This window comes from Saccoglossus kowalevskii, chromosome 4, assembly GCF_978046115.1.
Source record: "Saccoglossus kowalevskii chromosome 4, keSacKowa6.1, whole genome shotgun sequence".
Lineage (NCBI taxonomy): Eukaryota > Metazoa > Hemichordata > Enteropneusta > Harrimaniidae > Saccoglossus > Saccoglossus kowalevskii.
The window spans coordinates 18,984,321-19,000,157 of NC_140644.1; the positions used below are offsets into that span (position 1 = coordinate 18,984,321).

The 15,837-nt window shown below is 45.3% G+C and overlaps 3 non-coding genes and 1 pseudogene across 3 annotated transcripts; all 4 read right to left on the minus strand.

Moving 5' to 3' along the window:
• Positions 1-4,192: 4,192 nt before the first annotated feature.
• Positions 4,193-4,390, minus strand: LOC144362719 (U2 spliceosomal RNA). Its single transcript, XR_013422614.1, has one exon. It is a non-coding gene; the product is annotated as a U2 spliceosomal RNA (small nuclear RNA).
• A 5,661-nt stretch (positions 4,391-10,051) lies between these two features.
• Positions 10,052-10,242, minus strand: LOC144347300 (U2 spliceosomal RNA). The gene has a single exon (XR_013419613.1). It is a non-coding gene; the product is annotated as a U2 spliceosomal RNA (small nuclear RNA).
• Positions 10,243-10,645: 403 nt separating this feature from the next.
• LOC144347301 (U2 spliceosomal RNA) lies at positions 10,646-10,836 on the minus strand. Its single transcript, XR_013419614.2, has one exon. It is a non-coding gene; the product is annotated as a U2 spliceosomal RNA (small nuclear RNA).
• A 403-nt stretch (positions 10,837-11,239) lies between these two features.
• LOC144347302 (U2 spliceosomal RNA) lies at positions 11,240-11,441 on the minus strand (annotated as a pseudogene).
• Between the last annotated feature and the right edge of the window lie 4,396 nt (positions 11,442-15,837).

Consider the following 15,837-nt stretch of genomic DNA (forward strand, 5'->3'; position numbering starts at 1 on the left):
TACCCGTCCATAAGCCCATAGACTTGTCTTTATTGAGACAAGAGCCTGAGGCAAGCTCAAATTGTCTACAGATGTTCATCAGCACGTTAATTTCAGAGGAGTCCACTATGACTGCTGTGATGTCATCGGCATATTGAAGTAGTTTAGCCGCGGGTGATGGTCCCGGCAGGCTGAAACCCCCAAACCTGGATGAGTGTCTTACACCTGCCGCAAAGGGCTCAATGTACAGAGTGTACAGCAGAGGAGACAGTGGGCATCCTTGCCGAATGCCTCTTGACAGGGGGAATGGGGTCGCCAGAAAGCCATTGACAAGTAATTTGCTTCCGATGTCCTTGTAGAGGGTTTGAATAGCATCGATAAAGCGTGGTCCAAAATTCATCTTGTGCAGGATTCTGTGGAGAAAAGGCCACTCCACACGGTCAAAGGCTTTCTCTTGGTCAAGGGAGACAATGGCACAGGGAATGTTGCGCTGGTTGGCAAAATGAACAATGTCTCTAATCAGTTGGATGTTTTGAAGTATTGATCTGCCTGGCACCCCACAGGTTTGAAAGGGTGAGAGGAGCTTGGGAGTAACAGTCTTCAGCCTGTTGCACAGCGATTTCGAGATCAATTTGTAATCTGTGTTGAGTAGAGAAATGGGACGTTTGTTTTTGGGGCAGAGATCAGCGTTTTCTTTCCCAGGAATGGACGTGTCAACATTTTTGTTGAGCAGTGTGATTATGCCTACTCTCTGTGAGCCAGATAATTTACCCTGTTCCAGAGCCTGGTTTATAACCTGAAGAAGATCGTTTTTAATGATCTGCCAAAAGGTGAGGTAGAATTCTTTGGGTAAGCCGTCACTGCCTGGCGTTTTGTTGTCCTCCATACTCTTCAGGGAGGTAAAGAGCTCTGTCAGGGTGATGGGTTTTTCCAAGACCAGCTGTTCCTTGCTGGACAGCTGAGAAGTGATGTGGGAAAGAAAATAATCCTGTTCATCCGTGTCAAGGCTGGGAGAAGCAGTGTACAGAGATCCAAAGAGTTGGGTCAGGGAGGCCTCAATTTTTTCCTGGGACCGGTGGATGTTACCCTCCATATCCTGAATTGCAGAGATGATTTTCTTTTTGCCTTGTCTGCGCTCGCGGGTGAGAAAAAATCTAGTACACTTTTCGTCTAGGTCGAACTTGCGGACACGGGCACGGATTTTCACCCCTTCGAGGCGTTTCTTATTAATGTTGTTGATTTTATTTTTAATAGAAATGTGGGAACTGAGAGTCTCTTTGGAGCGGTCTCCCTGGTTTAGTTGAGTAGTGAGTTGGTCGAGTTTAAGCTGGAGAGACTGCTGTTCGGCCTTCTGCGCCCTGGCTCTGATTCTTGCGTGTTTCTGCAAGATGAATTTAACCCTACTCTTCACCATATCCCACCAATCGGCCTGGCATTGAAAGCCTGGCTGCAGTGATTGCCAAAGGGCATACTTGTCCGCGATTTCTGTGTAAACTGAGCGATCCTGTAGCAAGGAAGTGTTACATTTCCATACACCCGGGCCACGAGGCAGGATATTGGGGAAGGTAATGTTCACTGAAACAGAGTCATGATCTGACAGGGAGCAGGCGTTAATAGTGGTCCGCGTGCTCATGTGGGCCGAGATGTAAAAACGGTCCAGCCGAGAGGCCACTGAGTTGTTGGAATCCCTCCAAGTGAACTGTTGTCCATTGGGGTGTTCTTTTCGCCAAGAGTCAACAAGTTGGAGATCTTCAACCAGCGATTCCAGATTCCTGCTTCCTGTGTAGGAATGAGAGCTTGAATGGGAACCACCACATCTGTCCGCCGGGGACAAGAGGCAGTTGAAGTCACCCCCTAGAATAATAGGGGAGCCACCGCCAAAATATTGGTGCAAATTGTTGAAGAATATGGGTCTTTGACCGGGTGAGTTGGGACCGTAGATATTGATGAGAGTGAGGGGGGAGCCATTTACTAGGACTGAACAGGCAATGACCCTACCCTCTGTGTCTTTCATAGTATTCTTCAAACAAGCCTCAGAATGAGGTGAGAAGAGAGTTCCCACTCCCTTGCTCTTATTAGAACCTAGGCTCCAGATTGCAGTCCCTCCCCACTCAGCGGTCCATTGATTTTCTTCCTGCACATTACCGATGTGAGCCTCCTGAATGAAGATGATGTCATACTTATTCCTGCATTGCTGGAAAAACTGTGCTCTCTTAGAAGGGTCTCGCAAGCCATTGACGTTACAGGTGAGTACGGTGAGGAGAGGCATAATGACAGTGAGGTTGTGGAGAACCATACAGAGTTAATTGATGAAATAATAGTCAAAAAAGGAAGAACTCTTACCGAGGACAAATTGTGGGTGACTGTTGCAGCAGTGGGTCAACCATTCCGAAGTATTCACCGAGATCTCTTTACATTCCTTTACTGGACAGAGAATCTCCACCAGGTCAAAATTATTGTGAACTTCTTGACGATGTCTGAGCACCTCAACCCATCCAGTGAGGCGCTTTCTACAGTCAGTGCCTGACAAGGAACCACAGACGACGTCGACTTCTCCTAGTTTGAGTAGAGGGGAGTTTTTGGTTGCAGTGAAGGCTGCCAGGGTTTGCTTTTCAGGCTTCCTCTCCTTGCCATCTTGGCTACAAATTGACTCCTGGTCTGAAGAGGTGCAGAAGTCATCCTCATCAGCAGGGGGCTTCTTTCTCTTCGGCTCGTCCTCTGGGATGTCTTCGCCGACTGACACTGGCCGTTTTTCTCTGTGGATCACCTCATCACTGCCAATTGTGTTCAGGGGCTCCGTCAGTAGGTCTGAGATGTCCTCGTGATCCTCGGTTGGTGAAACTTGGCCAGCGTTGTTGTTGGTGGGAGGATCATTGGCAGGCGTGGGAAGGGACCATTTCTTGTCGATATTCGTTTTGTTGGCGAAGGATATCGGACAGAGACAGAAGTTGTGTCCGTCTTCGTTACAAATTGTGCACTTAATTTGTCTCTTACACGCCTCAGCAGTGTGTCCGAGCTCTTGACACCTGAAGCATTTTACCTCTTTACAATCTTTAGCAAAGTGTCCCTTCTGGTTGCACTTTGCGCAGATCTTTGGTTGCCCAGGGTACGACAGCCAGATGTTGCGGTTACAAACGCGAATCCTTGGTGGAATGCTGTGGCGAAGCTTGATCTTGTATTGTCGCAACCCATTGTAACATGATGGAAAGTCTGCATAAACACACTTTCTTGCCGCAACTATCTCTCCATATGGTGCCAACGCATATTGGACTTAGCAGTCGTTCATGTCGTTTCCCACAAAGGAGGCAGTGACAATGACGACTTCCTCATAATTTGTTACAGAAACCATTTCAGATATAGATTCTAACTTCGGCATAAACTCTCGTCTGAGACTTATGGAGCGAAATGTAACATCATACTTTCCGGGAGCAGTTCTTTCAACTGCTTCTAAGTGGGGTTCTACTTCAACACCGGCGAGGCCAAGAAATATGAAAACTTCTTTAGGAGCAACATTTTCCGAGAATGCTAGGTTCAGCACCCTGTCTTTTCTTGCCAGTGGCCGGGAATTGGCCATGGCTGGCGGCATACTAGAACACCAGGAAACAGAGAACACAGCAGGAACTCCCTAAACCTATAGTCTGGTGACTAAGGGTAGGGGAGAATCTAAAACACTGGATGCAGCAAATGAGAAATAACAGAAATGTAACTTACGAAACTGTAGAACAGCTATTGGAAGAGTCTCTTCAGGATACGCGCAGATTAAGTCCGATAATTACCAATTAGATCTTAGCCAAAAGGCCGAGAAGCGATAACCAGTAACGGCCATAGCACAGAGGCATATGCAGATATGCAAATAAATGGTCCAGCTCATATACGAACACGAAAATGGTAAATGTTGAAATAACAACCCGGAAATTTCGTATATTGTTTTCATGCCTAATGGCATGTTTGTTGCTATTATTTGTTACAAAGTTACTAGTCGCCTGCATACTATCTCGGCGACTTTTGTGGCAATCGAAGCTAAAGTTAAGCCAAAAATATATATTTATACGTAGCGTCAGGTGACGTAATCGATTATGCAAATTAGGACCGTCCGTCCAGCCGAAGAATAAGGGTTTTAACAAGTTCCATTAGCGCCCACTATCGGGCATTAAAATGGAGAAAACGGGTGACGCAAAGGGTTGATTTGTTTTATTCTGATATTAAATTGTATATGAGGTGGACCATTCCCAGAAATACTGCAATACTGGGTCAATCCGTGGCCAGGACGGAGCAAGCCCCTATTCCATGGCCTGTTTTCAAAAATCAGTTTAATATCGAGTTGCTCAATGAGCAACGTATCAGATATTAAGCTGATAAGAACAGATACTCCTTTTTGGTTTAGGGGTAGCGAAATTCAACTAAATGGAACTATTTAGATCTATGTTAGTTAGGTGCCCCAAGGCAGGCCGGCCACGCCGGTTCGGAGCTCAAGGTGGTGCGATCACCCCTGCCAACACCTTTCTTGTACCATGCATTAAAAGTTTAGGTATAACGTGCTGGGCCATGGCCGTGAAAACGGCCGCGGCTGGAGTCACTGACGGAACTGTGAGTCTCAGGGAGGTGAAGATAATGAGCCACGAGGGCATACAATGCGTGAGCATTAAAGAAGCGTTATTTGATATCCTGATGGTGAGGCTCTAACAAAGGGTTTCCAAGTAGTGAAAAAGTCAGGTCTGGAGAGGCGTTGAAATTCGGCCTTAAGACGGTGTGTTATTTCTGCCTTAATGTGCTGTAGTGTGGTCTCCGCTGGTAGATGGATATCATCATAGGCTGCTTTACATCTTGATCTCCAAATGTGAAGCTTGACGAGATTAATAAGGTAGATAGCAGGACTATTTGGAAATGAGTTGTGCGGTGTATTGGGCAAGCTGTACAGGATTAGGTTTGAATCGGCGGTAGACAAGATGTTGTAGAGGCGGAAAAACCTTGAGTCTACCCACGACCACAGAAAGTCTGAGAAAGCACACTTCACGAAGATGTGTTCAATGGATTCGGGGTTGTTGCAGGCACTACGAGGACAGATTTGGGTGGAGGCGAGCCCCCACTTGTGCATATTAATGGTGGTTGGGAGTACTCTGTGTGTTGTGCGCCAGGCCAAATCAATCATCTTTTTCTCCAGAAGTGGTGAGTGTATCCTGGTCCAGATGGTTTTCCAATCAAGGTTTGCATTATGCTCCATCACACGTGGGTAAGTGATTGTCTGCTTGTTCAAAAGGGTGTAGAGTTCCTTGGTGGAGGTCAATTCCCAATTGGTGTTGCTGTCGATTGTGTGGACGGTGTTCGCAAGATTGATAAGTGCGGTATACCAAGGGGGGTGGGGCGAGAAGTGCGGGGATGAATTGGACCAGATTCCGGGGATCATCTTCCTAAGAGCAGTGGCACAGTATGCCTTGAGGAAGAAACTGCTAGGATGTTTGTAGAAGCTCGCTTGAAGTGGTTTCAGTAGCATGACTTTAGATTTAAGTGACAGGTTCGTCAGGCCCCAGCCCCCTTCATTGGGAGGTAGGTAGATAACCTCACGACGCACTCTGTCCCCTCTGTTGCTCCAAAAAAAGGCAAAAATATCTGTAGTGATTGCCTTCTCCACCACTGGAGGGCAAGGGAAGAGAGGAGCAATGTAGTAGAAAAGCGGAAGAGCAATAGTGTTTAGAACAACTGTTTTCCCTGCCAGAGTAAGATGTCTGGTCTCCCAGGTGGAAAACAGCTTAGTGAGCTTGCTGTGCCGGTCTGTCCAATTCTCGGATGGCATGTCTCCATTGGATATCCATATGCCATTAATTTTGATCTTATTGTTGGTGAATTTAATCCCTGCTGGGCAGTCGACTCTTTCTCTCCATTTACCCGTCCATAAGCCCATAGACTTGTCTTTATTGAGACAAGAGCCTGAGGCAAGCTCAAATTGTCTACAGATGTTCATCAGCACGTTAATTTCAGAGGAGTCCACTATGACTGCTGTGATGTCATCGGCATATTGAAGTAGTTTAGCCGCGGGTGATGGTCCCGGCAGGCTGAAACCCCCAAACCTGGATGAGTGTCTTACAGCTGCCGCAAAGGGCTCAATGTACAGAGTGTACAGCAGAGGAGACAGTGGGCATCCTTGCCGAACGCCTCTTGACAGGGGGAATGGGGTCGCCAGAAAGCCATTGACAAGTAATTTGCTTCCGATGTCCTTGTAGAGGGTTTGAATAGCATCGATAAAGCGTGGTCCAAAATTCATCTTGTGCAGGATTCTGTGGAGAAAAGGCCACTCCACACGGTCAAAGGCTTTCTCTTGGTCAAGGGAGACAATGGCACAGGGAATGTTGCGCTGGTTGGCAAAATGAACAATGTCTCTAATCAGTTGGATGTTTTGAAGTATTGATCTGCCTGGCACCCCACAGGTTTGAAAGGGTGAGAGGAGCTTGGGAGTAACAGTCTTCAGCCTGTTGCACAGCGATTTCGAGATCAATTTGTAATCTGTGTTGAGTAGAGAAATGGGACGTTTGTTTTTGGGGCAGAGATCAGCGTTTTCTTTCCCAGGAATGGACGTGTCAACATTTTTGTTGAGCAGTGTGATTATGCCTACTCTCTGTGAGCCAGATAATTTACCCTGTTCCAGAGCCTGGTTTATAACCTGAAGAAGATCGTTTTTAATGATCTGCCAAAAGGTGAGGTAGAATTCTTTGGGTAAGCCGTCACTGCCTGGCGTTTTGTTGTCCTCCATACTCTTCAGGGAGGTAAAGAGCTCTGTCAGGGTGATGGGTTTTTCCAAGACCAGCTGTTCCTTGCTGGACAGCTGAGAAGTGATGTGGGAAAGAAAATAATCCTGTTCATCCGTGTCAAGGCTGGGAGAAGCAGTGTACAGAGATCCAAAGAATTGGGTCAGGGAGGCCTCAATTTTTTCCTGGGACCGGTGGATGTTACCCTCCATATCCTGAATTGCAGAGATGATTTTCTTTTTGCCTTGTCTGCGCTCGCGGGTGAGAAAAAATCTAGTACACTTTTCGTCTAGGTCGAACTTGCGGACACGGGCACGGATTTTCACCCCTTCGAGGCGTTTCTTATTAATGTTGTTGATTTTATTTTTAATAGAAATGTGGGAACTGAGAGTCTCTTTGGAGCGGTCTCCCTGGTTTAGTTGAGTAGTGAGTTGGTCGAGTTTAAGCTGGAGAGACTGCTGTTCGGCCTTCTGCGCCCTGGCTCTGATTCTTGCGTGTTTCTGCAAGATGAATTTAACCCTACTCTTCACCATATCCCACCAATCGGCCTGGCATTGAAAGCCTGGCTGCAGTGATTGCCAAAGGGCATACTTGTCCGCGATTTCTGTGTAAACTGAGCGATCCTGTAGCAAGGAAGTGTTACATTTCCATACACCCGGGCCACGAGGCAGGATATTGGGGAAGGTAATGTTCACTGAAACAGAGTCATGATCTGACAGGGAGCAGGCGTTAATAGTGGTCCGCGTGCTCATGTGGGCCGAGATGTAAAAACGGTCCAGCCGAGAGGCCACTGAGTTGTTGGAATCCCTCCAAGTGAACTGTTGTCCATTGGGGTGTTCTTTTCGCCAAGAGTCAACAAGTTGGAGATCTTCAACCAGCGATTCCAGATTCCTGCTTCCTGTGTAGGAATGAGAGCTTGAATGGGAACCACCACATCTGTCCGCCGGGGACAAGAGGCAGTTGAAGTCACCCCCTAGAATAATAGGGGAGCCACCGCCAAAATATTGGTGCAAATTGTTGAAGAATATGGGTCTTTGACCGGGTGAGTTGGGACCGTAGATATTGATGAGAGTGAGGGGGGAGCCATTTACTAGGACTGAACAGGCAATGACCCTACCCTCTGTGTCTTTCATAGTATTCTTCAAACAAGCCTCAGAATGAGGTGAGAAGAGAGTTCCCACTCCCTTGCTCTTATTAGAACCTAGGCTCCAGATTGCAGTCCCTTCCCACTCAGCGGTCCATTGATTTTCTTCCTGCACATTACCGATGTGAGCCTCCTGAATGAAGATGATGTCATACTTATTCCTGCATTGCTGGAAAAACTGTGCTCTCTTAGAAGGGTCTCGCAAGCCATTGACGTTACAGGTGAGTACGGTGAGGAGAGGCATAATGACAGTGAGGTTGTGGAGAACCATACAGAGTTAATTGATGAAATAATAGTCAAAAAAGGAAGAACTCTTACCGAGGACAAATTGTGGGTGACTGTTGCAGCAGTGGGTCAACCATTCCGAAGTATTCACCGAGATCTCTTTACATTCCTTTACTGGACAGAGAATCTCCACCAGGTCAAAATTATTGTGAACTTCTTGACGATGTCTGAGCACCTCAACCCATCCAGTGAGGCGCTTTCTACAGTCAGTGCCTGACAAGGAACCACAGACGACGTTGACTTCTCCTAGTTTGAGTAGAGGGGAGTTTTTGGTTGCAGTGAAGGCTGCCAGGGTTTGCTTTTCAGGCTTCCTCTCCTTGCCATCTTGGCTACAAATTGACTCCTGGTCTGAAGAGGTGCAGAAGTCATCCTCATCAGCAGGGGGCTTCTTTCTCTTCGGCTCGTCCTCTGGGATGTCTTCGCCGACTGACACTGGCCGTTTTTCTCTGTGGATCACCTCATCACTGCCAATTGTGTTCAGGGGCTCCGTCAGTAGGTCTGAGATGTCCTCGTGATCCTCGGTTGGTGAAACTTGGCCAGCGTTGTTGTTGGTGGGAGGATCATTGGCAGGCGTGGGAAGGGACCATTTCTTGTCGATATTCGTTTTGTTGGCGAAGGATATCGGACAGAGACAGAAGTTGTGTCCGTCTTCGTTACAAATTGTGCACTTAATTTGTCTCTTACACGCCTCAGCAGTGTGTCCGAGCTCTTGACACCTGAAGCATTTTACCTCTTTACAATCTTTAGCAAAGTGTCCCTTCTGGTTGCACTTTGCGCAGATCTTTGGTTGCCCAGGGTACGACAGCCAGATGTTGCGGTTACAAACGCGAATCCTTGGTGGAATGCTGTGGCGAAGCTTGATCTTGTATTGTCGCAACCCATTGTAACATGATGGAAAGTCTGCATAAACACACTTTCTTGCCGCAACTATCTCTCCATATGGTGCCAACGCATATTGGACTTAGCAGTCGTTCATGTCGTTTCCCACAAAGGAGGCAGTGACAATGACGACTTCCTCATAATTTGTTACAGAAACCATTTCAGATATAGATTCTAACTTCGGCATAAACTCTCGTCTGAGACTTATGGAGCGAAATGTAACATCATACTTTCCGGGAGCAGTTCTTTCAACTGCTTCTAAGTGGGGTTCTACTTCAACACCGGCGAGGCCAAGAAATATGAAAACTTCTTTAGGAGCAACATTTTCCGAGAATGCTAGGTTCAGCACCCTGTCTTTTCTTGCCAGTGGCCGGGAATTGGCCATGGCTGGCGGCATACTAGAACACCAGGAAACAGAGAACACAGCAGGAACTCCCTAAACCTATAGTCTGGTGACTAAGGGTAGGGGAGAATCTAAAACACTGGATGCAGCAAATGAGAAATAACAGAAATGTAACTTACGAAACTGTAGAACAGCTATTGGAAGAGTCTCTTCAGGATACGCGCAGATTAAGTCCGATAATTACCAATTAGATCTTAGCCAAAAGGCCGAGAAGCGATAACCAGTAACGGCCATAGCACAGAGGCATATGCAGATATGCAAATAAATGGTCCAGCTCATATACGAACACGAAAATGGTAAATGTTGAAATAACAACCCGGAAATTTCGTATATTGTTTTCATGCCTAATGGCATGTTTGTTACTATTATTTGTTACAAAGTAACTAGTCGCCTGCATACTATCTCGGCGACTTTTGTGGCAATCGAAGCTAAAGTTAAGCCAAAAATATATATTTATACGTAGCGTCAGGTGACGTAATCGATTATGCAAATTAGGACCGTCCGTCCAGCCGAAGAATAAGGGTTTTGACAAGTTCCATTAGCGCCCACTATCGGGCATTAAAATGGAGAAAACGGGTGACGCAAAGGGTTGATTTGTTTTATTCTGATATTAAATTGTATATGAGGTGGACCATTCCCAGAAATACTGCAATACTGGGTCAATCCGTGGCCAGGACGGAGCAAGCCCCTATTCCATGGCCTGTTTTCAAAAATCAGTTTAATATCGAGTTGCTCAATGAGCAACGTATCAGATATTAAGCTGATAAGAACAGATACTACACATGATCTTAGCCAAAAGGCCGAGAAGCGATAACCAGTAACGGCCATAGCACAGAGGCATATGCAGATATGCAAATAAATGGTCCAGCTCATATACGAACACGAAAATGGTAAATGTTGAAATAACAACCCGGAAATTTCGTATATTGTTTTCATGCCTAATGGCATGTTTGTTACTATTATTTGTTACAAAGTAACTAGTCGCCTGCATACTATCTCGGCGACTTTTGTGGCAATCGAAGCTAAAGTTAAGCCAAAAATATATATTTATACGTAGCGTCAGGTGACGTAATCGATTATGCAAATTAGGACCGTCCGTCCAGCCGAAGAATAAGGGTTTTAACAAGTTCCATTAGCGCCCACTATCGGGCATTAAAATGGCGAAAACGGGTGACGCAAAAGGTTGATTTGTTTTATTCTGATATTAAATTGTATATGAGGTGGACCATTCCCAGAAATACTGCAATACTGGGTCAATCCGTGGCCAGGACGGAGCAAGCCCCTATTCCATGGCCTGTTTTCAAAAATCAGTTTAATATCGAGTTGCTCAATGAGCAACGTATCAGATATTAAGCTGATAAGAACAGATACTACACATGATCTTAGCCAAAAGGCCGAGAAGCGATAACCAATAACGGCCATAGCACAGAGGCATATGCAGATATGCAAATAAATGGTCCAGCTCATATACGAACACGAAAATGGTAAATGTTGAAATAACAACCCGGAAATTTCGTATATTGTTTTCATGCCTAATGGCATGTTTGTTACTATTATTTGTTACAAAGTATCTAGTCGCCTGCATACTATCTCGGCGACTTTTGTAGCAATCGAAGCTAAAGTTAAGCCAAAAATATATATTTATACGTAGCGTCAGGTGACGTAATCGATTATGCAAATTAGGACCGTCCGTCCAGCCGAAGAATAAGGGTTTTAACAAGTTCCATTAGCGCCCACTATCGGGCATTAAAATGGAGAAAACGGGTGACGCAAAGGGTTGATTTGTTTTATTCTGATATTAAATTGTATATGAGGTGGACCATTCCCAGAAATACTGCAATACTGGGTCAATCCGTGGCCAGGACGGAGCAAGCCCCTATTCCATGGCCTGTTTTCAAAAATCAGTTTAATATCGAGTTGCTCAATGAGCAACGTATCAGATATTAAGCTGATAAGAACAGATACTCCTTTTTGGTTTGGGGGTAACATCAATCAACTAAACAAAAAATGTTTCAATCTATATTAAAGGCAATGAGGCGCCCCAAGGCAGGCCGGCCACGCCGGTTCGAAGTTAAAGATGGTGCGATCACCCCTGCCTATCACCAACATCGCAACTAAGGATAAAGGATACAATTTAATATCAGAACAACCGCAATGCAAATCCAGCATCAAATCCATCAAAGAGAGAGAATTCCAATCAATGTCCCCTATAGAATAATAGAAGAATTCTGTGAAACTAAACAAGACTGTTGGACAACTTACAACAAATTGTAATAAATCATACAAGAATTTTAATTTTGCCATGGGAACGGACGGCTAGTACGTTTTTTATACACCAATGGTGGACAAATTCGGAGATCGAGAGTCTGTAGATATCGGCATGAAGACGGGCGCGGATTTCTTTTCTAACGTGTTCAAGGACCTCGTCACAAGAAAGGTAATTGTGATCGAACACGGCTTGACAGCGGGTACGCCATAAAACAAGCTTGGCGGAGTTAAGTACAAAGTTAAGAAGAGAAGTTTGACGCAAATTCATAGTGTTTGAGGTAAGTCCAAATATGATGTCATTTTCATTACAACGTAATAGAGTACCGCTCAATCGCGCTAGAATGGCGTCGACCCAAGCCCACACAAAGCTAGCGTGTTTACAGTGATACAACGCATGCGTAATTGTTTCCCTTGATGTGCATCCTTCCCGTGGACAAGTCGGCGGTTCGCGAATATGACCCCATCGCGCCAGGCGGTCACGTGTTATCAGTACACCGTGTGCCGATTTCCATGCCATTTCCTTCAGAGAATTATCTAGAATGTTATCATGCGTTGAGCGCCAGACTTCTGTCCATAAAATACCCGGATTATGAGACACCACTCGTGGCCAGACCGTCGTGGGGGAAAGAATAAAATATATTTCTTTTGCCGTGAGGGAGCTCCAAGTAATAGATTTGCCTATAGCACAGCTGACTAAACGTTTGATAATAGTGATGAACGCAGAATGCCATGGTGGGATATCGGAGTAGTGGGGAACCATATTAGACCAAAGTTTCGGGAAATGTGATCTAACGTCAGACACAACATAACTCCTCATGAGATCAACACAGGGTTTGGTACTATTGAACAATTGAGAAAAGGGACTAGCTAGCATGGCCTGTGCCTTTATTACAACGTTGGCTAGAGCCAATCCACCCCTGTCCAAGGGAAGGCACAGAACGTCTCTTTTCACAAGCTCTGTTTTACCCTTGCCCCAGAGGAAAGAAAACACGCACTTGTTAATGACATTTGCATAGCCGACTGGCATTGGAAACAACGCAGCGACGTACCAGAAAATTGGTAGCGCCACTGAATTGAGAACCAGAGTTTTGCCAAGGAGAGTAAGCTTTCTACCGGTCCATGAATCAATAACCTTGCGAAATTGCGTGACACGGTCGCGCCAATTTGTTTGCAGTGCATCGTCCCCAACCCATATCCCGTTGACTTGGATGCTATTGCGTGTCCACCTGATGTTGTTAGGTAAGTTACCACGTGTTCGCCACGCTCCCACACACATGCCTTTACATTTGTTCAAATTGAGTTCACTCCCGGTGGCTCGGGAAAATTGAGAGCAATGAGTGAAAATACGCGCGATAGAGATATCATTTGTTACAAGAGCGGTATTATCATCCGCGTATTGCAGCAGTTTTGCACTTTCGCGCTGACCTGGAATACTGAAGCCTTTTATAGCCTCGTCAGTGCGCACAGCTGCTGCAAACGGTTCAGAGAATAACACGTACAGAAGGGGGGACAGTGGACAGCCTTGCCGCACTCCTCTGCTCAATTTAAAAGGGCTAGTAATTGTTCCATTAATGAGAATGGCACTTTCAATGTCAGTATACAAAATACTAATCCACTGGCGCAAATTTGGACCAAAGTTCATTTTCTGCAATACTCTCTGGAGAAATTCCCAGTCTACTCTGTCAAACGCTTTCTTTTGGTCAAGCGATATGATGGCCCCTGGCAAGTTGCGTGAGTTGGAAAAGTAACAAAAATCACGTATTATTCTTAAGTTATCAAAAATGCTACGTCCCTTGACTCCACATGTTTGATATGTGTTTGTTAGGGTGGGTAGCACTTGGCGCAATCTATTGCAAAGCGATTTTGTCAAGATTTTATAGTCTGCGTTCAGAAGTGAGATGGGGCGTTTATTTTCGGGTCGTGAATTAGCGTTGCTGTCATCAGACTTGTTAAGGAGGGTGATAAGACCAAAACGTTGAGAACAGCTGAGACATGATTTTTGGAAACAGTCATTGTATACGTCCAGGAGAATGGGGCCTGTGAAATCCCAACAGGCGATGTAGAATTCCTTGGGAAAACCGTCAGAACCTGGTGACTTGTCGTTTTGCATATCGGCCAGAGCACGAGTCAGCTCTGCTAAGGTCAACGGTGAGTCAAGCGCAGATTGTTGATCGTTAGAAAGAGAAGTCGATAATTTTGAAAGAAATGAATTCTGTTCTTCAAAATCTAAATTTGCTGTGTTAGAATACAGGGACGAGTAAAAATCAGTAAAAGTACGCGAGATCGCTTCAGGTTCAGTATGAACGTTGTCTTCGCTATCAATAACGCTAGTGATTCGTTTTTTTTTACCTCGCTTTCTTTCACGAGCAAAAAAATATTTGGTGGGCTTTTCGTTGTTGTCTAGTAATTTCGCCCGTGATCGCACCTTGGCCCCTTCACTGCGACCTGCCAATAAGTCGTTCATTTTACTTTTGAGGCGGTTATAATTAGCAATTACCTCAATAGATTGATCGCCCTGGTTGAGAAGAGACACTGCCAAATTAAGTTGTTGTTGTAAAGTTTGCATTTCTGCTTTACGCTTTGCAGATTGAATACGGGCGTGTTTACGGATTACCGACTTAATTCTCGTTTTTGTCATGTCCCACCATTCACTGAGACTGGGAAAGGCTCCTTGTAATGTGACCCACTCTGATACTCGTTCCCTAATTTCGTTGATGACTTCTGATTTTGCAAGCAGTGAGGTATTACACTTCCAAAATCCCGGTCCAAAGGATACAGACGGAGTGAAAGAAATATTTAAAGTCACGTAATCGTGATCAGAAAAGGAGCATGACGCAATATTGGTGTCAGCCTTTAACTGAGCAGAAATGTACCACCTATCAAGTCGGCTACCTATAGTGTTGTTTTTATTTCTCCAAGTGAAACTACGAGTGTCTGGGTTTTGTGACCGCCAGATATCGACTAAGTCAAAATCGGCGCACATTCCCCGAAGTACATTTGTCCCAGTAAAACGTGAAGTATTGTTTTCAGAACCACCAAAACAATCCTTTTTGCCGTCAACACAATTAAAATCCCCACAAAGTAGAATATTTTTATGAGTTCCCAAGTATAAGTGTAAGTCAGAAAGGAAACGTAAACGTTGTCCCGGAGCGTTTGGAGCGTACACTGCGCAAAGACGGTAAGTGTGGCCGCTTTCGACCGTGATATTACACGCAACAATTCGACCCTCAGTGTCTGTTAAAGCAGCCGAGCATTGAAGGGACGCTCTTGGCGATATTAAAATACCCGTCCCACAACTGAAGTTAGATCCCAAACTCCAGTGAGTACGGCCTCCCCACTCTCTACTCCACTCGTCCATGTCCTTGGTAGAACTGACATGTGATTCTTGTACACAGACAATGTCGTAGTTTGCCTCACGGCAATGTTGAAAAAACACTTTACGTTTATTACTATCTTGTAAACCATTAACATTAATTGTACATATGTTGAGCATTGTTAACGCCATGAGAAAAATACATATAATATACTCCATTATGATATAAGGAAATTGTCGAAAAACTGCACATCTTTGGATAGAACGATACGTGGGTGGATTTGGTGCATGTGTGACAGCCACTCAGACGGATTTGGAAACACTAGATTTTTCTTTTTACATGATTTGCTGAAGTCACATGGAATGGTTATTTTACCTTGCTTGTGCGCTGTCGAGCAGTGGTTTACTACTGCTTCCCAACCTGTGTTTGTTTCTTCGCATGCCAGTCCTGTCACTCTGGAACAGGTAACAGGGACAAGTTTCAGATTTTTCAACAGGCAAGAACGGAGATGGGATTTCGCACGCTGTACCATCGATTCTTCTTTTCCTACTTTTGTCGACTCTGCCACACAGCCATCAGTGCTCTCATTTTTTCCTTCAGGTTTATTTCTTTTAACTGCCTCGCCACCACTGTCGGAGTCTGTCAGTGTGGGGCGTTTCACGCCCGGTAAAACTGACGCCTCTGTTCTCTCGGTACCATCAGTATCCATGTCCCACTCACTGGTTGACTCTCCAAAAATTGACACCTTGACCTCATCAGTGGCTATTTCGGACGTGACTTCAGTTGTCATTTCAGTTGGCACACCTGACGTTTTCTCAGCTTGGT